The sequence below is a fragment of the Rhineura floridana genome, chromosome 1 (assembly GCF_030035675.1).
Source record: "Rhineura floridana isolate rRhiFlo1 chromosome 1, rRhiFlo1.hap2, whole genome shotgun sequence".
Lineage (NCBI taxonomy): Eukaryota > Metazoa > Chordata > Lepidosauria > Squamata > Rhineuridae > Rhineura > Rhineura floridana.
Genome location: NC_084480.1, coordinates 181984320 through 182012176, shown reverse-complemented (window position 1 = coordinate 182012176; position 27857 = coordinate 181984320).

Sequence of the window (27857 nt, the reverse complement as noted above, 5' to 3'; positions counted from 1 at the left end):
CCCGTTCCAGTTTGTCTGCATCCTTCATGAAGTGTGGAGACCAGAACTGGACACAATATTCAAGATGAGGCCTAACCAGTGCTGAATAGAGGGGAACTAATACTTCATGTGATTTGGAAACTATACTTCTGTTAATGCAGCCTAATATAGCATTTGCCTTTTTTGCAACCACACTGTTAGTTCATATTCAGCTTGTGATCAACAACAATTCCAAGATCCTTCTCACATGTCGTATTGCTGAGCCAAGTATCCCCCAACTTATAACTGTGCATTTGGTTTCTTTTTCCTAAGTGTAGAACTTTGCATTTATCCCTGTTGAATTTCATTCTGTTGTTTTCAGCCCAATGCTCCAGCCTATCAAGGTCCCTTTGAATTTTATTTCTGTCTTCCATGCTATTAGCTATGCCCCCCAACTTTGTATCATCTGCAAATTTGATAAGCATGCTATGTACTTCTTCATCCAAGTCGTTAATAAAAATGTTAAAGAGCACTGGGCCCAGGACTGAGCCCTGTGGTACCCCACTCGTTACTTCCGCCCAGTTTGAGAAGGAACCATTGATAAGCACTCTTTGAGTATGATTCTGGAGCCAACTGTGGATCCATTTATAGTTGTTCCATCCAGCCCGCATTTAGCTAGCTTGCTAATCAGAATATCATGGGGCACTTTGTCAAAAGCTTTGCTGAAGTCGAGATATATTATGTCCGCAGCATTCCCACAGTCAACAAGGAAGGTTACCCGATCAAAAAGTGAGATGAGATTAGTTTGGCAGGATTTGTTCTTCATAAATATCGTGTACGTTGCCCAGAGTGGCTGGTTATCCAGCCAGATGGGTGACTAACAAATCTCATAATAAATAAATAAATAAATCCACGTTGGCTCCTAGTAATCACTGCATTGCTGTCAAGGTGCTTACAGATTGACTGCTTTATAATCTGTTCCAGAATTTTTCCAGGGATTTATGTTAGGCTGACTGGTCTGTAGTTTCCCGGTTCCTCCTTCATGCTCTTTTTGAAGATAGGGACAACATGAGCTCTCCTCCAGTCATCCGGCACTTCACCAGTCCTCCATGATTTCTCAAAGATAATAGACAATGGTTCTGAGAGTTCTTCAGCCAGTTCCTTCAATACTCTAGGATGCAGTTTATCTCAACACCCCCTCCCCCAAAACACTACTTTCACATTGAAACAGGACAACATTCAGCACTGCACAGCTCAAATTATGAATCCACTTCATTTTTAGTCTTGTGATGTATGTCAGCTGCTAACATGGCTATTGATTCTGCTTGGTTTGGTTGTTTATTATTGCATTTTTTCTATTATATCTATTTCCCTTCCTTGATTTGCATCTGTGGTGCCTTTCTCCTCTAGCTGCTTCTGGGTTCTCCTACTTCTGGCAAACCTGTCTTCGGCAATCCAGAAGGGAAGCCTTGACAGGGCCAAACTAGATGCGACAGCAAAAGGGTCATGTGTAGATCTCCTGAGGTTTCTTTAAAAGGCAACCACTTTATCCCCATGCAATTTTTTTTGTAATCTGAAATGCCCCCTATAGGTTTCTTTAAAAGGCAACCACTTTATCCCCATGCAATTTTTTTTGTAATCTGAAATGCCCCCTATAGCTTTTATTAACCTCATGGGGTAAAACATAGGAATAGCTGTCCAGTAGGGGCATGTTTTCTCCATGGGACAAATAGCTCAGGGAGGATTTTATCAGAAAAATGACATGTGAAGGAAAGAGTTTATCACACAAAGGTACACACACCATGACCCTGATCCAAACTGATGTTTGCCCCTCCTTTATCAAAAATCAAAAGGGGGGAGTCAACCACAGAACTTTTATCTTATCTCGTTGTTTCCTTAGTATCTTGTAAGAAAAACATCACAGTCTTAAGGCACTTTAGCCATAAATATATTGTGGCTTGAGCTTTCCTAAGCATGATTATTTCCTAAGCATGATTATTTCATCAGATGGAATAGCCTCTTCCAGTTTCTAACGTTTGCCACATGTCAGGCCTGCACAACTTCTGACCTGCTAAGCCAAATGCAGTGCATTAGCCATGTGTGTCAAACCTCCAGACGCTCGATCAACTTTCAACGTTTGCAGCCAGCCTGGAACTGCTTGGGTAGTATACAGGGCTGGTCTCATTTTGTTTACCTTGGGGTTTTGCCCAGTTGTGAACACACGTTTGGGGACAGAGCCAGAAACAAAAGAGAAAGGGGTGGTGCAAAACAATTGGTGTTGTTTTAGGAAGGAAGGGCCTTCATATCTTTCCACCCTTTCTTTTGAAACTTGTAAAAGCTGACAATTCAGCCAGAGTGCCTCTATGAGGGAAGGAAGTGGCCAGCATGCTGGTGCTACTGGTGCTGTCCGTCTGCTGAAGGTGCCAGCAGATCCAGCAGCTTTTAAAAGTTGCAAAAGGAAAGGGGAAAGAGGTAACAACTCCCCCCTGCTGTGATAACCTCCTCCCCCTGCCTCGGGGGTCAAATGGGGGCTTCTAAAATGGCTGCCCCCTGTTTGTCATTTTGGTGTCCAACTGAAAACCCAGCAGGGATTGATGGTAAATTGCGTTTGAGTAGTAGGTTGAATTTGGGTTGGCAGGCTGCAAATTTTGCAGACCTGCCAGGTGTGGTGACAAGGGAAAAGGCTACATGTTGGATTCTTTTACCAGATTATCCACCATGTGGTTTTCATCATGACTGGATGACAGCATAACTAACTGATCATCTGGCAAAGGAGAAAAGGCATTCCTGTGAATTTGGCTCATGATCATCATGTGATAACAGGGGATAATAGGGGAGGAATTCATTTGGTTCCCATTTGAATGCAAACCTGCCTAATTTGCACTTCCCAAACCAATACACCAAATGAAAAAAAGGATTCTTTGAAAGTTGTTCTTTTCTGAATTTTGTGATGTAGTTCTCCAACAACAAATGCATAGAAAAATGCATTTTAGTGAAAATCTTGTGCAAAAATTATATTTAGGAAATTGTTTGCAAACATGTGTATTAGCAGTAATGTGTACGTAAGTGCATAGGATTTTTGTGCAGACATTAAAAGCATTTTGCAAAATTGCATGAAAGTGGAACAAACTGAATGGAAGAACAAAAAACTCAGAGAATCTGAAATGGACATATTCATCCATCTCTAGATAAAAAGCAGACCTACCAAGCTAAATATAGACCATCAGCCATGTATTGTGGCCTGTCAGATGTGCAGTAGGGCTGTTCTCTTATTTGGCTGAGGTCCAAGGCCTGAGCCAAATCAGAGACATTTGGGCCTTGGCCAAGTTGAGTTGAGATAGCACCGGATTTCTATGGGTTGGGTACGGTGGCCCAGAGTGGCCTGGGGCTATTAGGGAGTAGGGTGTAGGGCAAAAAGAAGAGACAGCCATGCACAGGAAGAGACACTTGGAAAAGAAGGGGCCTCTTTGTGAGAGAAGGTAGATGCCTGCCCTTCCCACCCAACCTCTCCTCCTTCCTGCCAGGCTTCCCTAAGCCCCACACACCAAATTTTGTTTACAAAGGAGCAGCACTCAGCAGTAGGAAACCCTCTCGCTTATGAATTGACAAGTGGGAGGATTCATCCTGCACAGTGCTGGTTGTTGCTGATTCACAGGTGGCTTCCCTCAGGATGGAATTGTCCAAATTACCAGCTGGTAAGCAAAACAATTACATCCTGCAGTAGTTGCACCCGTCTGCTCTCAGTTGGGGGGGAAGGAGGGGATGTAGCATCTCCTTCTCTCCCCTCCCAACCATATTTTTATTTTTTAAAAGCCCTTAGCCCCACCCCTTGAATAGCTTTGGGAATGAATCCAGAGTGGGGCGGATGGTCCCCTCTTTGGGACAGGGTGGATTAGCTCTCCCTGTAGCCTACAGATTTGGGCCATGGGGCATATAGGGAGGGCTGTGCACAGTCCAGTGTGCAGCTTGCATAAGAGGTTGTGGTTTGTTTGTTTTTAACGTGGTAGTGCAACCAGTCAGACCCCCTTTCTACATTTTATTGGTATTGCCTACAGTGGGAAAGTAAAATAAAATGTTATTGTCTGTACAGCAGACAGGTACAATTCTTTAATACTTGTTTTGTGGAAAAGAGAGCAAAAAGCCAGCACAGCTGCTTTTCCCTTCAGTATATTCTCAGTGGAGATACAGAACAAATATCCCGGTATCTGCTTAAATTGGAGAAAAACATGTTGAAAATGGTTATGAGACAGGCTGCCATATATAAAAATACAATGTTCCCCTGTAATCATATAGACATACAGTGAGATTCATTCCCTGAATCTTAGAGTAATTTAAAAGGATAATAAGCATGCAGTGCCTCAGTTGGTTCCTCAGAGGGTTAGTGTCCATCCTGTTTGTCACCGTTTCCTGCCTAATCCTACCTAATGAGGGTTTATGTTAACATGGCTAAGCACTTGCAGATATGCGCCACCAAGCCAGCTAAGCTTAGAGAGGACATGCCGTTCAAATGTCACTGCCATTGGCTATCTGGCTTTAAGGCACTGATTACTGTGAAGGATGTTTGAAAACAGACCATTCATTTTTCTGGCTTGTCACACCCTGGTGCTGCATGTTCGGGACAATTATCCACAAAAAGTGGTATGTGGCTTTCACAGGTGAGAATCAATGTTGCATGAGTATTGTTATCTCCACCCAGTTCGATTGCAAAATTATACTCCCCATTCACAAGCACAGACATGTCAAAGAGTATAGGATAGATCTGAATCCTTGTTGCACATGGTGTATGTATTAGTATTTTAAGTTGGCACCGTTGCCCAGGAGCTGAGCTTGCACATTCAGTTGGAGGTGTTCGTTGATTTTTGCAGACTTGGCCACAACAGTAAAGTAATAATAATATAAAAATGTATTTCCAAATAGTAAGTACAAGAACCCACCAACTATCACAACATCCCTAATTATAGTTCACTATACCCCTTAGAGGCAAAAAAAAGAGTCTATCCTGACAATGACCTTATACAAAGGAAAAAAATGTATTTTGTGACTTTTGCATAAATGTTACAGCGCTAGGTTTGCTTTTGGAGTGTCCACTGCAGTCGGCTTGTACAACATGTGACTCACTAAGCAGCCCACTGCATGATGGCTCACTAGCACCTCTAGAAAATATGGGTTTTGTATCGCTGTGTGAGCAGAACAACTGCTGCTTGCACAACCGAACTCCCTTTGCTTCTCCTGCGTGCCTCCACACCCACACACCTACTCTTTCCCCCCAATACTCACTATTTAATCTAAAAACAGGGAAGCCAAGCTCGAGCCTCCGCACGGGGCGCTAATTATGGGGTGGAGTGTGCCCCAAGCAGCGATGGGAGGGAGGCGTTAGAATCCTCCCATCCATGGCCCAGGTCTCGCAAGATCACCCACAATCCTGGGCAGTCTTGCGAGAGCAGCCAAGGGGTGAAGACAGACCGGGGCCATTAAAGGCCCAGTCCCCTGAGAGCCAGCCTCTTTCTTTGTGTGCCAGCTTTGGAGGAACGACATTGCTGGATCAGACTGTTGGAGAGCCACGTGGAGAGCAAGGTCAGTATAGTAAAGGGCTTTAGGGCAGCCGCTCCATGACTTCTTCCCTCCAGGAGCTGGCACCCAGCAACGGCGAGGTGGGGGTTGTTATTGAACTTCATCCTGAACCTGGGGATTGGGCCATCATCACACCCCCTGGATGGGCTCTTTCTTTGGAGCACTGGGGGGGGGAAGCAGCAACCCAGCACCTAACCCCCTCCTTTTAGGCAGCCACTCTCGCCTCCCCTTCCAGCTTTACCTGGAGCATCCATTACATGCAGAAGGCTCCAAATGCTCGCAGGCAGAGAAGAGAGGGCTTCCCCCTAGAGCATTTGGGGAGGCAATGGCCCATTTAAAACAACAACAACAAAAAAGCCACTTTAGGCAGTCAGGCCCTCTCCTTCTAAGGCCACATGCTGGCCACTAGCCTGCAAGACAGACCTTGCAGGGTTTCTCCATCCTGGGCTAACTTTGTGCAAAACAGATAAAGTTTCTTACAGCTACTACTGAAATTACTATCACTATTATCATCATTATTATTACTGCAGCCACTACTGTTATTACTATTGGTAATGTTATTGTTGCTATGATGGTGGTGGTTGTGATTGTTATTAGAAGGGTAGTAACACTGAAAACTCTAGGTACTAGGGTGCTGATCCACATTATGCTTATCAGTATCTAATCATCACCAGCATAAAAAGGACGGTGCTGGTAGGATCTCCTGTGATGAACTACAGCAACATGACTGCTTTCCTCCTCCTCCTCCTCCTCCTCCTCCTCCTCCTCCTCATGCTGTTACATGTATTGTCATAAATTTACATGGATTCCTGCACTGAGCAGGGGGTTGTACTCATTGGCTGTATAGACCCCTCCCAACCCTCTTTCCATTCACAGTATCATGAGAGTTGGGCTAATATCGCTACTAAAGCCATGTGCTGCCTGTGAGCACCAGGGTTCTCAGTTCATGCCTTGAATTAATATGTTAGTTCTGCAGTTTTCTTTCACCCGCCATGCCCCCCCCAAAAATGCACCACTGCAGCCCGCAAGCCTTCCCTCTCACCTCCGCGTAAGAGGGGTGGCGGGGGCAGGAGAGGTAGGCAAGCTGCTGCTGCCTCTCAGGCACCCGCCACACTTGATAACATGCCAGACTATGCAGCCCTCTGGCAGGCTATGCAGGAGATGAGAGAGGTGGCGATGCAGTTGCGGGCAGAGAGCTGCCAACATCGGTCACCCCCCACGGGGGGTGGAGAATCCACTAGGGTGACTGGGGCAGGGCAGCAGCCACCACCCCCAACACCCCAGAAACACCGGGGTCAACTCTGAAGGAGCCAGGATGGTGTAGTTCCTCATCCCGATCCAGGCACCATTGCTGCAGGAGAGGCCATAGGGACAGGTTGGAATCTAACACTGAGGGATCATCATGTGAGTCTTCTTCCTTGGATGAGGATGCACCACACGAGGGACTTACATACTGGATATCCAGAGGTTCTATACCAGGGCTGTTGGGGTGAGCATGGCGCAGACATAAGGAATTGACTAGAACCATGGCATCCCCAGGGGAGATCTGGGGTGTAATGTGGACACCCTATCCCAAGGGATGCATTGTCCACCAGTTAAGGATGGGGATGACTCCCCAGGTGAACATCTTTCCTGCAGAGTCAGGAAAAAGATCTTGGATAGCCACTATGTGGACATTTTCTCCCTCCTTAGATCTGAGGAGGAGGATCACTCTGACCTCAAGCACAAAAGGGGATATAGGAGACATGTCGAGAGGACTTTCAACAACTGGGCACAGGGATACCTAATTTACAATGGGGGTTGTACAAGCAGCCTACCCTGAGCGAGGCTGGCATCTATCCAATCATGAGTTCTGTTTATATGACCAGGGCTAAGGCCGGTGATCATGCGGCAATCATCTATGATAAGAAATTCCATTGCAAAGCAGCCAGCAATGAGAGCATGTGGTGGGACTTGATTTGCGACAAACTATGGATTCAGGAGGTGAGTGGGGGGAGGCCTGACTCAAGTGAAGCTAGGAAAGGTCCCTGACTTCCCCGAAGGGAATGGTCCAAGAAAATATGTTGGGAATTCAACTAGGGCAGATTCAACAGGTCCAGATGCAGATATGCTCATGACTGCGAATCCTGCTTGGGAGCACATCCCAGGATATCATGCCTCAGTCCTAGGGTGGGGCAGGGTCCCTTCCGTAGCTTTCACCAACCCACTGCTGGGAATAAGAGGGATACCTCCGCCCCTACACCCCCCTTTCCAAGTAACAGATACCTGAAACTGGGGGTTGGCCCCTTGGCTTTGGCCACTACCCTGGTTCGCCCCGGGCTCTCCATCCCTACCTTGACAGTTATCCAGATCATAAGGCAGCATGTTACATCTGGGAGGGATTTGCACAAGGTTTCCACATTCCAGCCTCGGGTTGCTGAGGGGCTCCCATGGCTCCCAATCAAAAGTCTGTCCTCGAATTCCCAGAAATTGCAGTCAACAAAATCACAAAGGAATGTGCAGCAGGTAGAGTGGCAGGCTCCTTCACTTCACCCCCTCTAGAGGACCTCTGAATCTCCCCACTGGGAGTGGTTCCCAAGAAGACACCAGGGGAATTCCGACTCATCCATAATTTGTCTTCTCCGAGGGGTGCCACAGTCAATGAGTCAATTCTACCCAAATTATGTTCGGTATGCTATGCTTCTTTTGACCGGACAGTGCAGATAGTGAGGGAGTGTGGGCCAGGGGCACTCATGGCCAAGTGTGATATACAATCAGCCTTCCGTCTCCTTCCGGTACACCCCCAGGGTATTAGCCTCCTTGGGTTCAAGTTTGGTGAATGCTGGTATGTAGACAAGGCTATGCCCATGGGTTGCTCCATTGCCTGTGAAGCATTTGAATCCTTCAGCACTTTCCTGGAATGGGTTGCTTGCCAGGAATCAGGGAGCTGTCAGGTTACCCACTATTTGGATGATTTTCTACTCTCTGGTACTGAGGAGTGCTGCAAACTCCTGGGTACGTTCCAGAGGCTGGCCGATCACCTCGGGGCCCCTCTGGCTCCTGATGAAATAGAAGGGCCCAAATCCATACTCACATACTTAGGCATTCAGCTAGACTCCATTGCAGCAACCTCTAGTCTCCCCCCTAATAAGTTAGCTAACCTGCAAAACCTCTTTCAGGAGATGCTGGCAAAACCAAAGTGCAAGCTCCGAGATTTGCAGGTGCTGCTCGGGCATTTAAATTTTGCATGCAGGGTCATTAGGCCAGGGCGAGCGTTCTGTGCAAGGCTTGCCCACGCCACAGCCGGGGTCCCCTCACCACATCACCATATACGCCTCACAAAACCCATAAAGCAGGACCTGCAGGTCTGGATCTACTTCCTCAGGCAATACAATGGGATGTCCTTTTGGCAGGACAGCCTGGAGGTGGGCACAGACCTTCAGGTTCAATCTGATGCTTCAGGGAGCTTGGGTTTTGGGGTATACTTCAAAGGCCATTGGTGCGCCAAGCGCTGGCCTAGCAATTGGGTGGCTTCGGGATTTACCAGGGATCTCACATTTCTCGAACTCTTTCCCATAAGGGTAGCAGTGTCCCTGGGGAAAGAACATTTCAGGAATGAGAGGGTCAGATTTTGGTGTGACAATCAGGCAGTGGTCAGGGTCATTCATAAGCAGTCATCTCGCTCTGAGCGGGTAATGACCTTGGTTTGAGAATTTGTCATTTTGTGCCTGGAGGCTAACATATCCTTCTCAGCACGTCATGTTCCAGGTGTAGACAACAACATTGCAGATGCCTTGTCTTGCTTTCAGGAAGACGGATTTTGAGCCCTCACCCCCTTGGCTGACATGGAACCAGAGCCATTCCCAGAAGCCCTGTGGGAGACTGGAACAATAACATCACCCAGGGAGTATTAGATTCTGTTGCACATTCCACTTTCTGCTCATGCACAACAGCAGGGGAAGCATGTGTTAATTTCACCAAACTGCAGGGATCCCTACAACCTTGGCCAGCATCTGAAGCTACAGTCCTCAGTTACCTATCCCATCTGAGAGATCAAGGATGGGCCCCCAGGACCATGACATTCCATTTAGCTGCCATTTCCCTCTTTTCCATGGGACTGAGTTACCCAGCTGGGTTACCCAACCGTGCCCTAGCAACTCAGCTAGGGCTCGGAGATCCATTGAAGGATGGCAGAGGAGGGATCCACCTAGGAAGGACTCCCGACACCCCATCACATATGACATTCTCTCTTGCATACTGGAACAACTACACGTGGTATGCTGGTCCAGCTATGAAGCTGCGCTGTTCAAGGCAGTGTTCACACTAGATTTTTTCGGGGCCCTGAGGGTTGGGGAGTTCACGGTGACAGCTAAGGGAGATACCTCAGCTGTATCCCTTCAATGGGATGGCGTCGTGGTTTCCAAGTCCAAGCTGTCAGTGACCATTTGGAAATCAAAAACAGACCAAATGGCAAAGGGTTCTTCCTTTTCACTCAGGCCATCTCCAAAAGGGGGGCCTTTCCCACTTCGTGACACCAAAGTTTATCTCCGCCTCTGGCCTCCAAATTCAGGGCAGTTATTTATTCATAAGTATAGACCTCCCCTCACAAGGCACCAGTTTGCAGGGGTACTCAGGCTATGCCTGGCAAAAGCAGGATTCCAAGAGAAGGAGTTTGGCACACATTCCTTTAGGATTGGGGCTGCCACTTCAGCAGCAGAGTGGGGCTTGAATACAACTCAGATCAAGGCCATTGGGTGCTGGAGATCTCATGCCTTTAGAAGCTATATTCGCCCACAAGCGAGACCCAAAGCTGCCAGTAGTCTATGATCTTTTTCAGGCCTAGAAAGGGTATGGATCTTCGGTCACAGCATTGTTCATTGGGCAGAGCATTATGCTAGATCCACTTTATGGTCTGAACAGCTCGGTGTGTCATCCTGGGCAAGAGTGTGCTGGATATCCAGATGTGGTATGAGATGGGAACAGTTTTGACCATTGTTGGATCAACAGTTCCATCACTGCGGCCCTCCTGACTTGCTGCTCATATACATAGGGGAGAATGACCTCAGCACCCCAATGGGCGTCGACTTGAAGTGCTCTGCAATATCTGACCTTACCCATTTGACTGAAAGGTACCCACGCATGTTGTTGGGGTGGTCAACCTGGCTTCCGAGGCTCCGGTGGAGAAATGTGCATGAGCTGGGGAGCATTGAGGCTACCCGTTGCCGTGTCAGCAGAGCCATAGCGAAAGTGGTCCAAGCAAAAGGGGGCCTCATTTTTTGTCACCTGCTCATCAGGCACTTGTGCCCTGAGTTTTATCGCATGGATGGAATTCATCTTTCCATGAAGGGGAATGATGCCTGGCTTGGCGATCTCACCAAAGGACTATGGGCTTGGTGTCAGCAAGTGAATGGGGTTGGTGGGTTGGGAAGCATAGCTCCCTCCCTTGTGGCGGAAATGGCATTGGGCAGGATCAAGCATAAGGGGGACTCCCCTAAGGAGTCCAGTGGAGCTCAGGAGGGGCACTGCCTCATCCAGCTCACAACCCCTCCCACTGGTTGGTCAGTGGGACCACAGGTGCCTTGGGTTCACACCCCACTTGGGTCTAAAGTGGGCCAACTTCCAAGGGTAGTTCCCAACTGCTTGTTGGTTGATTCAGCATTCCTCCAGCAAGGGCTGCCGGAATGAAGCGGATCCTTGCCCTACTGCCATGCCAACCCCGCTTTACTTGCACTAATCAATAAAGTTGTGGCCCTGCTTCACCCATCAACCTGTGTCTGGCTGTGTTATTCCCGATGCTAAAGGGGGCACAACATGCTCCTACCACACAATGTCAATTCTGTGTCCAGAAACTCTGAATTCAGACACTTGCATAAATTATAGAAACTGAACAATTGTGTCCTATTGTGCATTCTTTAGTCTGATTTTATTTTATTTGTATTTGATTTTACCATTTTATTTACTATGGGAAGAGGAAAGGAAATGTCCTGCTTCCTGCTCTGAAATCCTACTCTCAACAACTGGAAGCATTATCTATCCATCCTTCTGAGATTTCAGGGATTGCCACCCATACCCTTTCAAACGACATCTTGTTTGAGATGACAAGCAAAATTCTACCTGTGGTGGTAGATCATCCACACATGCAAATCACCACCTGACCTTTCCATTGTCAAGCAATGAAAATGCATATGTGCGCCAGCCCAGAATTTTCACCTGCTCCCCCAAAGTTAATCGAATTGAAAACTTTATGCTGCCATTTTTGGGTCAGAATATGTTTACTGGTGATGGATAGATCAGTCTATTTCCAGCTCATGTCAATTGTGCATGTGTTCACTCATAAGTCTGTTCGCTACCATTTTCAGATTAATGTGAATTTTTAAAAAAAATATATTTATTTTATCACAAAATATGCACTTAATATGTATTTTATCGCAATGTATGCATTTCTAAATGCCCCTAAAGCACATGTTTTCAAAGCATACTTTGGTACTTTTTTGATCCAAGAATTATATTGCAAAATATGGAGAAGAGCAAAATCCAACAGATAATCATTTTCTGATCTGTACATTAGAATGGGGAGGTGTGGATCAGGTCAGTTCATTTCAGAATTCACAGAAACTGAATTCCTCAAGATCTCGAGTGGTAATTTACCCATTTCAGAGAAGATTCAGAGGAATCCCCCCTCCTCAAACTCTAAGGCCCTAATCCCAATGCACTTGCATGGAGCAGCTAGGGTTCAAGTGCCTAGCCTTGCTAAACATTTTTAAAAAATCATTCTACTCAACTGGGGTGGGAGACAAAAACTAGACCCCTTTCTGCTCCAACTCCCTAACAGTTGATTGGCATGATCACCAATGTCCCAACAGAGCTGTGTGTGCAGCCCTAGCAGATAAATCAGAGGATCTGATGTGCAGATCCTAATTAAACTAGGGATGTGCACAAGGAAGCTTCTGTTTTTCTCATGCCAGTGCTTCCCAGATAGATAAGACCTTAGTAAAGTGGATTTGGGGAGATCCCATGGACAGATGATCCTGTGTTTAAATTATAAGAGAAGATACTACCAGATCAGCCTGGGGGCCAATTCAAAACATGATGCTCATTTTTAAACTAAAGAAGTTAAAGAAATGTCATCAAACTATTGTAAAGGACAATACTTTGTGGATCTATGCATGAATTAGAGTGATTTTAATCTATCCCTGTAAGTTCCCTTTTGCACTGAACATTGTTGCAGCAATACTGTGGGATGGGCCATTTTTTGAACATTAACATCACCCCATCCCCTTGGACCATTTCAATATAGCAGCATCTTTCATGTACATTCAACAGGACAAAGTATTCGTTTCTCCGTCTGGCACCTAAATGCACTTGTAATTTGCATCCTTTCTCTCACCTCTCATCAGCATAGAATTCTCACACCTTTTTCATTTATTTATCAGATTCCTTTTGAGCCCTGCTTTAATGGTGCCCTTGGGTTCGAAAGCACAAACTTTTCATGCTCTCTTAGAACCTATTTCTATGTGTTCTGGAAATGTCAAGGGTATAAGGCATACCTACCCTTTTTGTACTGGGGTCTCTTTTGTTTTGTCAGACCATACTTGGTATAAATTTTTCATTGTTCCCTGTGGAACAGGGTTGCTTCTAACTAAACAAACAAAACCTTGATGTACATCATTCTGGTGTTCTGACTGGTTTGACATTCTCTTTCCCAACTGTGTTGAAGCACCTGCTGACTGTTTTATGATGCGGAATCTCTTTCTCCCCTAACTCCCCTCCCCAAGCTCACCTCTTTCAGTGGAACATTTGTTCCCTTTGCTGCTTTAATTGTCACTCCCATGACTGCATTTATTTTACTCATATCACTATTTTGTCCATTAGGAAGGATTCACAGTCCACTCTAGCCCATGGACTCAAAGGGCATAACACCCAAGTCCTTACCAAGCTCGCTCTTATAGGCAGCACCAGGGACTCACCTTCTCACTAGTCTTTTCCTCCTGCTGGAGGTGAGATTCTCAAGGGTATCATTTCCTTCCTCTGCCCCAGTCAATCTTGCCTAAACTGATGTCCCCTTCAGGCAGATAGGTAGTGTACGTTGGATCTCCTGCTCTGCCTACAAGGACTCCACAAGGGCTCATTCACCACCTACCCAAACCTGCTCACTGTTCAGATTGGGGGAAGTCATTCTGCTTATAGGCCACAGATAGGCAATCTGTGCCTCTCCAAATGTTGTTGGACTCCAACTCCCATCAGCCCTAACCAGCAGGGCCAATGGCCAGGGATGATGGTGCGAGTTGTTGTCCCAAACATTCAGTCCTATACATGTTTTACTGAAAAACAAGGCTGACTGAGTTCAGTTGGGAAGTGTCTTTAAAACACTTTAAAATATCAGAAAAACAGACCTTAAAATACATTTAAAATACATTAAAACAAAACTTTAAAAACATTTTTTTAAAAGCTTTAAAAACATCTTAAATAAAAAGGATTAAAAACATATTGTTTAGGGGGGGGGAAGATTTTTAAAAAACATGTTAAAAAGCAATTCCAACACAGACGCAGACTAGGATAGGTCTCAACTTAAAAGGCTTGTTGAAAGAGGAAAGTCTTCAATAGGTGCCGAAAAGATAACAGAGATGGTGCCTGCCTAATATGTAAGGGGAGGGAATTCCACAGGGTGGGTGCTGCCACACATGGGCAGGCATCTGTTGATACAGTGATCAAATGATGAACACACATTTTAGTTGGTCCTAACTGGTTCAAAACTGTGTTAAGTCCAAATGTTACTTTGTTATGGTTTGTTTTAGGATACTATGATCGATTGGGTCTCTTTCATTTCTAAAGGTCAATCCACACAACATTTTTTTGGTCTACTTAGTAGTAATGATCTTCTCTGGATTTATGATTGTAACGGATGGGAAAATGTGTTGCTCTGAACCTGGACACTGCTGATGACTATATTTGGGATTGCCCAGTTCATTTCATATGCTTACCGTAGGTCACTCACCCAGACAAAAAGATGTTGTGTATAAATGGAGCATAAGATTCTGTATAGCACAGGAGTCCTCAACCTTCTTGGACCCAGAGGCACATTTGGATTTTTAAGAAAATGTTAAAGGCACCACAAAACACCCATTTCACAGAAGAAAAGTGCTGCCTAATATAATGCCTATAAAGCAGGCACCCCCCCCCAGCAACCCTTTCACCACCACCACCAAAACAATTTAAAAAAATTAAATTGGGATGGGCAAGGGACCTTAGTGGACACCAAAGGGGTGTCTGGGGGTACTACGGTGTCCACAGGTACTACTTTGGGGACCCCGCATAGAATTAATTAAGCACATGAGCTGACAACATGATATTGCTTTTCATTGTAAAACATACAAGAGTAGCCTACTTGTCAATGTAACATTGCTATCCACTGAAATTCAGGGTAAGGGATGACTTTATTTTACTTTTTACATAATCCCAGAATGACAATGAAACAGCAGGGAAGGGATCAGGAGGTGATTAGTCAGCCTCACAGTTGGCGTACATTGGGAAATATTTGTTATGTGAGTCTTCTAAAGTCAGTGGTGTATCTCTATTTTCTATGAGTTTGAGTTTAAGTGGCATTGGCAACAATAACCTTTCTGATGCTACCCAGAGCTTCCTTCTAAACATCTCCCTGCTTCTTTCTCTTTGGAACAATGAATATTAAAATAAGAATAGGCTAAGAAAGTGATCTACATGACCTAACTTTAATTGCTTTCATTGGTGAAAAGTAATCATGATAAGTCAGAGCTGAATTCCTAAAAAGACAGGCACTTGCACTTCCACTTACATCAGCTTGCAAAACAGGAAGTCTCCTTAAAGTAATTCTTCCAACTCAGAGGCTCTTTCTCCTGATCTCAGAGATGCCAGGGCAACTACAGCAAGAGAGAGCTTCCTTCACTCCCAAATTACATGGAGGCAGCATCATTCTATAGCATTTTTTTTTGGGGGGGAGGAAACATAAGAGCATAAGATGTGCCCTGCTGGATCAGACGAATCTAGTCCACTATCCTGTTCTTACGGTGGCCCACTAGATGCCTGTTGGAAGCCCACAAGCAGAACCTGACTGCCACAGCACTCTCCCCAGTCCTGCTGCCCCGCAACTGGTATTCAGAGGCCCAAGGATGCCATTGTTTCTTGGGCTCAGTTCCTTGAATGTGGACTGGGGGCCTTGGATTCTCCTCTCCATTATTTATTGTCAAGAACTGCCTATCCTTCCTCACAGGGCTATTGCAAAGATAAAAAGGGGAATAATGTATACAACCTGGAGCTCCTGGAAGGAAAAGCAAGATACAAATATATGTCATTCACAGACCATGTAAAGAAAAATAATCATGCACAAAGCCAGAAAAGCAGAATTGTTGTTTCTGAACTTAAAAGGCAGCTTCGTGTAGGGTGCATTAACTTAGCACAACATGGAATGACTAGGACAAGGATAACAAACAACTGAACAACCACATATCTTTCCTTTACCCCCACTGTAGGGAGGCATTAGTGCCTTTGTAACATCAGCTGTCATTACACAAATCTCTGCCCTCATCTCAGACCTATTTTCGTGCTTAGCAACCAACACACCTCATACAAAAGAAAGAGGGAAAGACTGCCCTGCTTAAGAGGACTGGAAGATGAGGGTAACCAAGGAATGAAGCAAACAGAAATGAGAATCAACAAGCAGAGCTATGGTCTGGAAGTGGAACTGAGTGACAGCACAGGATTTCAGGATCATGTTCTCCAAGCTTTGGGCCAAAAAAATAAAGGGAAAAAAGAGTTAAAATATATAATGAGTCACCCACCCCTAAGCCTCATTTCCACATATATTTTCCCACCCTTTGGTGGCCACCTTGCTGGAGTTGATTTGATGCCATACATTTATGACATCTGAGTAGTTAAAAAAGGAATTTTCCCAGAACTTTTAGAACCATATGCCCATCCTCAATTTGGACTAAGCACCTCTGAAATTGGGGTCACTTGTTGGTAATACTGGACCCCATTCAATAAAATGGAAGACCACACTTGTCTGCCCCCATAAATGATTTTCCTGCCCATCTATCCCCTTGCTACTGCTTTGCTGAGGGCCAAACAGCACTTACGAAGGAGCATGGTGCTTCCAGTTGAAGTGACAGCTCCATTTAAAATATCCCTTCACAGTAATGTGTGTAGCACAACTTACCTTGCATATTATTATGTTCCTAACTTTCTCTACCCCTTTCAAAACAGTACTTAAGACAATTCTGCATCAGCATGAACTTCTGAACCATCTTCAAAGTAAAGTTTGTTTCAATAGTAAAATCTGGAACTTACAAACATGTGGACTTTATGTATTTTTACATAATACATATTATTACAAACGTATTATTTCATCCAGCCCACCACCAAGTCCAGGCAGTGGTCCAGGGCTTGCACAACCTCTCCCGATTCAGATGTTACAGAGAAATAGAGCTGGGTATCACCAGCGTACTACTGACACCTCACCCTGAATCTCCTGATGACCATTCCCAAGGGCTTCATATAGATATTAAACAGCATGGGGGACAAGATGGTACTCTGTGGCACCCCATAGCACAACTATCAGGGGGCCGCAAGACAATCATGCAATGCTATTCTCTGAAAATAACCTTGGAGGTAGCATTGGAACCACTGTAAAACTGTGCCTCTTGATACTCATCTCACCAAGTCAGCTCAGAAGGATACCATGGTCAATACCATCAAAAGCTGCCGAGAGATCAAGTAAGAATAACAGGGTTGCACCCCCCCGTCCTTCTCCTGATAAAGGTCATCCATCAGGGCGACCAAGGCTGATTCATTCCCATAACCAGGCCTGAACCCAGAGTGGAATGGGTCAAGATAATCTGTTTCATCCAAGAGTACTTGCAATTGCTGCGCCACAACCCTCTCAATCATCTTCCCCAAAAAGGGGGTATTTGTAACCAGGCAGTAGTTGTCACAAACCAATGGGTCCAGGGTAGACTTTTTCAGGAGCAACAGTGTCAAGACCTCAGTGTGTCTTATTGTTCCACAGTGTGACAAGGGCCTGAACAAGATCACATGCTCTGTCTACTGGGAACTCCCCCAGGGCATTCAGGAATCCAGTGGATTCTATTAGTCTCCTGGGGCAGACCATCTGAATCTGTCCACCATAATGACACAAATTATCCCACAAATGCAAAATTAGTTTAGGAGAAAGAAATGGGATTTCAACTGACAACAATTTGCACTCATTAAATTAATCCCCTGGGAAAATACATGTGGAAATGGCTCTCCAGGAAACTTTTCCTGGATTCATTCTTTGAATAAGAGAATAAAAATCTAGGATCTGGCTCACAGATCCATCCCAGAAAAGGGGATGAATGCTCAAGTGATGATTTGTTTGTTTGCATATGACTTATTTTGTTTACTCCGTAAGTATTGAACAACTGGCATTGTAAATTTTATGCTTCCAAATGTTTTCTGAATCATGGCACCAAACACCCTTTCAATGTTTTGCCCTAGCACTGTCTGGAGAGAATGCTGCCCTTATCTGAATATCTTTAATCCTCAGAACCCTTAGCATTTATATCAAACACTGCCCATATAGAAAGTAATTTCAATTTGCTGTTAACCCACATCAGACAGACACACACACACACACTTCTAATATGAATGCACTGACATCTTTTTGTAGGGCACATCAACACCAGCCTTGGTCTCCGGTATTTCTGAGAATCCAGATGGGGCTCATCTCAAGCTGCAACATTAGTGTCCCCCCCCCCTTGTTTTTCGGGTGTTTTTCTTTCTTTTTTTTCATGTCCTGATTTATCATGATATTTTAACTTTCACCATAACTGTAGTGCAATCCTTTCAAGTGTGACTAGACTATTGAGCTATCGCATGGAGGTGTGTTTCTTGACATGATTGGTGATGGTGTGGAACCATTTTTGATTTTATATCTTTGCTTTACCTGCCTACCTGCCCTTCTGTCTGTAGCATCACAAAGCCTCATTCAGGTCAATTTCATTCTACAATGCCTTTTTTTTTTAAAGAAATCCTATTTCTGTGTGTCCTAGCACTAGTGCACATTCTCATACACCATGACCCTTTAAGCAAAACAGCACACACACATTGCACATTGGAGCAGCAGAAGCAGCTGTGGTGGGTGCAAAGGAGTGCTCCTTTGCACATCAAGCCCTTTCAGAGCAGTTAAAGTCTGACTAATCAGCTGTTTTGAATGGAAGAGTGTCAGGGAGAAACTCAGTCCAGCCCCCTGCTCTTCCCCAGCTGATGTGAAGAAATGGTCCTTTTCGAAAGGGCAATGAGCATGAACAGACTGGGTGGTGAATAGTGCTTTGAAGGCTTGAAATGTGTCCTTTGTGTGGAGATTAGAACATATTTTTAGAATGTAGAAATCATTTGAAAGAGACAACCTGTTTGACTGACTCCCACATAAAATATCACTGTAGATTAAAGGGACTGTGATTAAAGGTTTGCACCAATTAGTTCTCTGTGCCCTTCATTACGCATGAACGTTCTCCAAAGTTTATGATTATTTACTTTATTTCTTACATTTATATCCCTCCTTTCCTCCAAAGAGCTCAAGGTGGCGTACATGGTTCTCTTCCTCCCCATTTTATCCCCATTTTATCCTCACAACTACCCTGTGAGGCAGGTTAGGCTGAGAAACTGTGGCTGGCCCAAGGACACTCAGTGAGCTTCATGAATGATCAGGGATTTGCACCCTGGTCTCCCAGGACCTAGTCGAGCACTCTAAATACTAAAACAGCCCAGCTGCCATCAAAGCTCAGCATCTGGTATGGAGGCGTGAAGGAGGATGTTGTGGATTTGAATATGGGGTGCTGTGGAGTTGGAATATATAGTATTCCAGAAGACAGAAAATTGAAGGACAAAGGTGGACGACTTGGTCGTCGGCAAGACCTGCGTCCTCTTCCGCTTCTCTGACGATGCCTTCAACACCACCTTCATCTCCATCATGGATGCTCGGCAGCAACCAGAGTGGCTGGAGCGCCACTTGGCAGGACTCGCCCCTGCGGCAGTTGGCCGGTGTGCTGGTGCTGCTGGAGGGGCTCAACACCATCAATGCCTGCAACCCCCTCACCAACTTCAGTGTCCCGACCGCCGCCACTGTCGCAGGTATGCCGTGGCTCGCCTTCATCCAGCGGGGCGGCAGGTGAGCTTTCTCCGAGAAGATCTACGTGGCCGCCAAGTGGGGGGCCACCGCCGCCACCATTTACAACTACGGCGGTGGGATGGGGAACAACATCCAGGCCATGACCCACCCTGCCTCTGCAGGACCAGCTGGTGCTGGGGAAAGCTTACTCGTATTTTGCCATCAGAGAAGCTGATCAGAAGTTCAACTGAAGGTGTCGGACTTGCAAGCATAGAAGGAAAGAGAGAGAACCAACTCACAGCTTTGTTGGGGGCAACCTGAGATGTTTCTGCCGCTCCAGGCGCCTGCACCACCCTGTATTTTCACTGGAAGTTGCAATTGCTGTTTTTTAATGATATTTGTTATTTAATTTTTGTAAATTGTATTGTTTTATTGATGTATTTCTATATTTGTGTTTTTCTTGTAAGCTGCCTTGAGGGCCTTTCGGCCATAAGGCGGGGTATAAATGAACTATAATAATAATAATAATAATAATAATAATAATAATAATAATAATACACCAAGAGATATGAAGGCCCAGGGAAAAAAATCTAGAAAAATGGAGTGGGTGTTTCTATTCCAGTCCCCTTGAATTTTTATGTTTTTTCCCCTGAAAAATTGGGGAAAGGGGGGATAGAAAAAATGGGGTTTCCCTGAATTTTTCCAGGTTTTTTTCCCGGGCCTTCACATCACTGCACACCATACAGGCTCTCACTTAAGTGAATGGGGAAGCTCCTGATTTCATGAAGCTCCCTGTGTTCATTGAAGCAATGTGCATTTTTTCATCCTCACATATATCCTTAATACATACAATTTTAAGGAAAATACCATTGCCCCCATCATTATGTATTGGTTTCTTCCTTGCACCCCATAATGCTATTCTAGCTTTCAGTTCACAATTGCTCTTTTGTTCTAATGGTCATTTTTTCTTGAAAAAGAAAAATATAGCATAAGCACCCCCAGTGCAACAAATTTTATAGAAATAACAGTGCAATGCCAATGGTATCCAACACCTGCCAAGCTTAGTAAGTGTAATGGAGTTATCCAAGATACATGCTGGCAGTGTTCAGAATAAAAGGACACATATGCGTAGGGCCTGAAATGCGTAGCACGCATGCATGCCATCAACCAACATGGCGGTGGAGGCTTCAGCCCCTTAGTCTGTAGAGAAGGAGGTGTCCTTTCAGATATGTGGGGCCTAAAACATTTACAGTTTTAAATACTAATGTGAGCACCTTGACTTAAGACCAGAAGCTGACTAGTAGCCAATTTATCTCTTTTAAGATTTTTGTCAGGATGTGAGAAAATCTGGTTCCCATAAATCAGTGGAAGCATCGGAGCAATTTACTTACTGCTGCAAGGGTTGAGATGATAAAAGAGGGTCTAGTTTTGGAAGACTGGTTAGAAAGCGGCTGGATCACTCTATAGCTGGGGTCCCCAGTGAAGTTCCCATGGACACCATGGCACCTTCATATACCCTGTTTGCAGCTGCCGAGGCCTCCTGCCCCTCCCATTTTTAAAAAATAAGAGTTTGATTGTTTGGTTGGGTATTTTCTGGATTTTTGGGGGGGAGGTGACCTGCTTTTCTCTGAGTTTTATTTGTTGGGGGTGTTTTGCCTGTGTTTGTAGAAGGGGTCTGAGCATCACCACTTTTCCTTCTATAAAATGTGTATTTTGTGGTGCCCATGACACTTTCTTAAATTTCCAAATGTGCCCCCAGGGCTGAAAAGGCTGGAGACCCTTGCTCAATAGTATATATGGTTAAGTTAACTCATTTTGATTAGAGATCAAGAAGAGAATGACATGTCAGGGGGTATAAGATGTCTCATTTATATATGAGCTGACCGCCAATTTATAATCTGCTGGAATATATGGTTCTTTCAAAACACTTTTTTGAAGGTTTATTTTTGTAATCTTCCTTTTTTAAAAGGTGTTTAAAGTAGGATAGCAAGCAGTCTGAAACGGTAGTTTGTTGTCCTCTTTATCTAGCAGATACATAGGTACTGGTCAAATATAGGGGAAGGGCTGTAGCTCAGTGTTAGAGCATCTGCCTTGCATGCAGAAGGTCCCAAATTCAGTTGTTGACATCTCCAGGAAGGGTGGGAAAGACCCCTGTCTAACCTGGAAGAGTTTCTGCCAGTCATTATAGACCTGGGGTTCTCAAACTGCAACCCATGGACCACCAATAGTTTGTGAGCTTCATTCAGGTATAGCAATACAATGAAAAAATCATACAGTATCTAACGCAGTGCATTACAATTGCTGCACCAGACAGAAAAAGTGATCTGCCAAGACCCACAGCAATTTTCAAGTGGTTCGTGGGGGAAAAAAGATGGACCAATGGTCTGACTCAGGATGAGGCAGATTCCTATATTCCTGTGTATATTATTTATAACCATGTATTTTGAGACATTAATATGTTTTAAAACTGTTTTAATATGTATACTTTTATCATTAATTTTTTAAAACTGAAAGAGAAATTAGCTGTTAAGCAATCCATTCCACATGTCATGTTTTCAAGAAGCATTTTTAAAAATAAAAACAAACACCCATTTATTTTTTTAAAAAAAGGAACATTAATTAAACCCAACGGACTTGATTGCAGTTGTTTTAGTGATGGGGGTTGGAATGCAGGGGAGTGAAAATCAGGAAGAATGACATTTGTAACATGGAAGAAGGAAGATCCCCTGTTATTTTTTATTTAAAGCAATGCCTTATCTTGGAGAAAGCTTATAAAGTTGCTGAGGGCAGTCATAATTTAAAAACCTGTGGATACAACAGCAATTATTAGGGCTGTGATAACTGTTTCTCTGTGGCTTCATGCTGTCTCTATTCCATAATTAACTTGTCTCAGTGTTTGACAGTTTTTCTGTATAAAAAACAACAACAACAAGAAAACTTCCATTGGGGAAATTCCTACATGAAACTGGCTGGCTTCTGCTTTACACAGCATATTGTTGGAATGTTTTCCTCATTAAAACAACAAGGATTTTAATCAGAGGTGTTTTTGCCTACGATACCAAAATGTTAAAGGGGACTTGCATTGCAAGCAACACAAATAAGGAAGCTTCTCATTTAAGATGAGCAACTTGGTTAAACAAGCCTGTGCGGAGTGTCGGTTGCCTACCTTTTTTGTAGCAACATTACTGTATGTGCAAGACAACTGGAAATACTTTTTGTGCCCTCTTTTTACAGGGTTAGTTTGTTTTAAAAAGCCTGCATAAGACAGACAACAAGACAAGTTTATTTGAAACCTAGAGGTACTCTTGAATATGATTAATGGTTTGCAGTAAAATGATACTTTACACTCCGGACTTATCCACATGGTGATTTACTATGAGGCTGGTGCTAGTTACATCCCCTCTTAATTTGCATGGTTCACATGATGTTGCAGGCAAGCAAAAGCTATCATGCAATTTTCCCATTTAAATCCATATTAACTCAATCCACTGATAATGCAAAAAGGAAAGGAAAACCCGTTTCAGCTGTGCTGTGCTCCTCCTTGTAGGCACTTTGCTTTGATGTTTTTTTAGTGGATGGATCAACCCTCACTTTCAGCGGTTACCCTTTCTCCACCCACTAACTCTCCCATGAGTTCCCCTCCTCCCTCGAAGATACATACGCTCTCCTCTCTCTTATGCCATCGCCTGCTCCCTTTCTCTTCTCAGGTCCCTTCCTTGGACTCTGGAGCTGCCCAGTGACAAAGGCACACATGCTCTCCCTGCTGTTCGGCAAAGCGCCCCTGTGAAGGAGCACCGCTGCTGCGGCTGCCAAAGGGTGCTTTCCAAGCAGAGCACCCAAGTCCTTGCTGTGGACTATGGATTAAGGAACAGCAACTCGGGTCTCCAACCTTTCTGCCCCCGTCCCACCCTTGTGAGAGGCTCCCCATTAGAACAGCAACAGTTTCTGTCAGTTTCCCTCCTCTTGCCTCCACCCCCTTTTTTTTAGACTTTTATCTCCCCTTGTTCAACTGGAGAGGCTGCCACCTACTTGTGTGAATGGAAAACAGCAGATTGGGAGCTACAATTGATCAAGAAGTGTGGACCTTGAAAATCTAGTATGATGGTAAAAGTAGTGTCTTTAGTATGAAGTTAAGCTCCCGTGTGGATAAGCCCTCAGAGTTAGGGATGGGGGAGAAATCCGATTCAGCTTGCATTTAAAACTGAATCTATCAAATTTACACGTTGCAAAACAATATGAAAACTGTAACACAGCCATCCTTTGAAAGTTACACTTATCCAAATTTTGTGATGCAGTACTCTAACCAAACACTGTTTACAAAAATGCATATGATAGGGGAAAGTGTGCATAAAAATGAATATATTCATAAGAATAACATACAAAAATGCATTATACTAGGAGAAATCAAAACTACATACAAAAATACATTATATTAGGAGAAATTGATTGCAAAACATGAACACTAGTCAAAACTGCATATGAAATGTGTTTATTCGGAGAAATTTGCACTAAAATGCTGAAAATTTTTCATGAGGACTTTTTTTTTAAAAATCTGCAAATTGCTGCAGGAATGTGGAGAAGTGAATTGAAGATTGGAAACATGAGAAACGAAGAGAACTGAAACTGACAGATCCTTCCACCCCTACTCAGAGAACAAAATTGTACAAAACAGGATTATTAAGAATCACAACATAAAAACATTTGTGGAATGTAAAACATCGATTAAATATAGTGTTGCAAATTGTTACACATCATTAAGCCAGAGGCGGATTAAGATGATCGACTAAAAGCTCTACTGATGCAGAAGTAATAAAGTACAAAAGTATCATTTTACAAACTAACGTAGATGAAATTATCGATGTACAGCTTTCGTCATCAACAGGTTTGTACAGTCTTTCTCAGCAGCTTAATGTTTATCAGAAGTGTAAAATTAGGTGTGTGTGTGTAGCAGTGTAGTGGCAAATTCAGAAATGCAAGGTCTTTTCATATTAGTCACAGCAGTGCCCCTCACGTCTCCTCCCTTTTTTGTTGTTGTGAATTGGCCCGAATTTTAGCACATCGCTAGTTCTGAGCATACCTACATTAGGAGACTTCTACACTAACCTTTAGGATAGAATTCCAAATATTCCCCCATTCTCCCCCCCAAACCCCCCTCAAATTCCACCAAGAATAATACAAAAAATGAAGCCAGTCCTCAAATGATTCCCGAAATGCAACAAATAGCAATAATAATCAAGTAGATATACCTGACTTAAGAGACTGATTCATACATACTAACCTTACATCTATGTTCTCCATGAGCTGAACATGTATACATGCAGCTGTTTTGGGGGTAGGGCAGCTCAAAAAAGAAAGCAGATGTGGGTTACAGGGAGAAAATACGTAGCTGGCTCACAAGTATGAACTGGCCCTCAGGTCAGCATGTTTAACTGCTGAAGAATATGATCGGCACAATCATATAGTGCCATACTAGGCATGGGGCATCTCCAGGCATCTCTATTTGGCCCTCAGGATTCCCCACCTTCCTTGCATGCCTTTGCCTGGCTAGAGTGTGTCCTTGAACTGTGATAATGCCTCTCGCTCGCCTGGGTCACAGCTCATATGGCAACATGCCCAAAATTAACCCAAGACATATTTCAGTAGAATTTAGTGGGAGTGTCGCTTCTGGAATTGTTTCTGTATTTAAAAGGGAAGGAAAACTTGGTTAGGTATGCCTGCTTTGAATCAGGCATCTCTGGACACTCAGATATCTGAACTGGGACCTAATTTCTTTTTACTACTTTTTAGTTTTATCTAAAACTGCCAAAGGCAGACGCAGGGTGCAAATACAAGAGTGTATTAGCAGCATATGTTGAAGTGTTAATCTCTATTATATTCTGTAATGATTTTTTTTTAAAAAAAGTCAAAACTTAGACAACCATTCTTACACTTATGATTTGCAATGCCACATTCCTCATCAGTGAAGTTTTAGCTGGGAGCAGAAGTAGGTTCTCTCCTCCCATGGTATCTCATCATGCAGTTCTTTGAAAGACTATGGCAATTGATTCCATAGTTCACAGCTGGGCACTGAGTGTGCAGGAGTGATGGTCAAACTCTCTGCACAGCAGTCTCCATGGCTCTGGGGGACAGTATCTACATTGCACTGTCCACTGATCACATGCTCTTTCATGACCGACCAGGGGCGTCACTACCGGGGTGCAGAGGGTGCGGCCCACAACTGGGTGTCACCATGAGGGGGGTGACACCCAGAGCCGCCCCACCCCACGCCATTGCCCGGCAAGGCTGCTCCAACTTCTCCTCAGAGGCAGGCAGGCGGGCAAGACCGGGAGCAGCGTTGGCGGGGTGAGGGAGGCGTGCCGGCATTCCCAGGCCTTCTCTGGCTGGGTGCCCCTCCAGCACACACCCTCCCAGGGGCATGGATGGGGTGGCTGGCCTCGAGTGTGCGCACAAGCCCAGCCACCTTGTCCATGCTCCTGGGAGGGCGCGCACCGGAGGTCTGCACCCCCCCGCACTCCCGCCAGTGACGCCGCTGTGACCGACCAAGCTATGTTTCTTCATTGCACAGCACAGACTCCAATAAAAAAGGGCATACAAGAATTTGTTGCTTTGAATATTTTGTTCTCTTAAAATAAAACCCAAAGCAACTTACTTCCAAGCACACACCGAATTAAAATACATCAAAAAGAAACTCTCACAAAAAACCAAAACCAAAATATACTAACCAAACAATACCATCAATAACTCAGAAGGACAAGAGCAGCAGAATAAAGAGTGACCAAGCAGAAAACAGGGACTTTAAATCATATTGGCCGAAAGGCCTCCTGGAAGAGGCGGATTTTACCTTGCAGCTGACGATGCACAGTGTCGGATCCTCATGGGCCTCCCTAGAGATGGCATTTCACAAGGGTCATGCCACTACTGAAAAGGTCATGCCTCTAGTAGGCATCCACAGAATGTCAGTCAGCCGGTGCACACAAGTATACAGAAAGGAATTGTTATTGAAGAACACTGTAAAACCCAAAAGCTGGCAGACCAGCTTTAAACTCATTGCTGCCTACAGTGCTCCTATGTCTTGGAATGTGTGTAAACAATACATTTAATTGATTGTAGTCAGAATCTCTCCCTTGGATGTGCATATGTACTATGAGACATATAGTGGTGGCTTACCCTGTGTAAAGAAGCCATCAGAGATAGAACTTTCCATATCACCCAACATTCCTCAAGCACAGTAGTTTTCAGTCACGTTAGTTCAAACATTCATTGGTCAGTCATCATGTTAACCAATTTTGTGATAAGAAAACCATGGTCAGAAGGCATTGCACCTCTCAATATTAGTTGTTGGCTGTGTATTGGGGGCAAGCAGTAAGAGCTGGCAATTGCCTTCATACCCTGCTTATGCTCTTCCCAGGAGCATCCATCTGGCTGCTATAGGAAACATGATGTTAGGCTTTTCTTTTGTAACTCGAGTGATGTACATGCAAGTGTGAATCAGTCCTAAGAAATAGTATTGCATCCCTAAATGCATCTATATCTTCACAGTAGCATTTTGTTATACGCATCTTACAAAAGTGATCTAATTTTTGCATCCATTGGGCTTGTATCCCACTCTTCAGTTGCCCTGAGTAGCATTTTTGGGCATAACTTTTGAATGTATCATCCCTTTCTATCCTCTCAATATCCCTCTGAGAAATTCTGAATTAGTCATGGTAAGTCAGTGAGTTTTCTGATGGAGCAAAGATTTGAACCCAGATCTTTCTTGTTCAGGTACAGCACATGACCCACTACTCTGCACTGGCTCTCAAGTTGCCTTGTGCTGTTTTCTGCTTTTGGAGATAGCTCTTTTGCAACATTTTGATGTTATGTTATGTTACTTATTTATTTAATAGTGTCCATGCACATGCCATTTTACAACACACAAGAGGACACTCTAAACTTGCAGATGCCCCCATTGTCCCTAATTTTGCCCATGTTTTTGTATAATTTAATGAACTCTTAAAGCTACCCACAACACAATTAGAGGTTCTTTACAACCAATTAAAACCCCAAATTATTTAGTTGCAATTTAAGTAAACTGTTATATTCTTCCTTCGCGTTAAGGTCTTCTCGTCATCAGTGGCATGACCTTTGCCAGCAGGGGAGAAAAATGCTGAGTCCCATCCAACAAGCAATTGATGAGAAAGTAGAATCTTCCGTTCTGCCAATTAAAGATAGTAATTGCTATGTAATG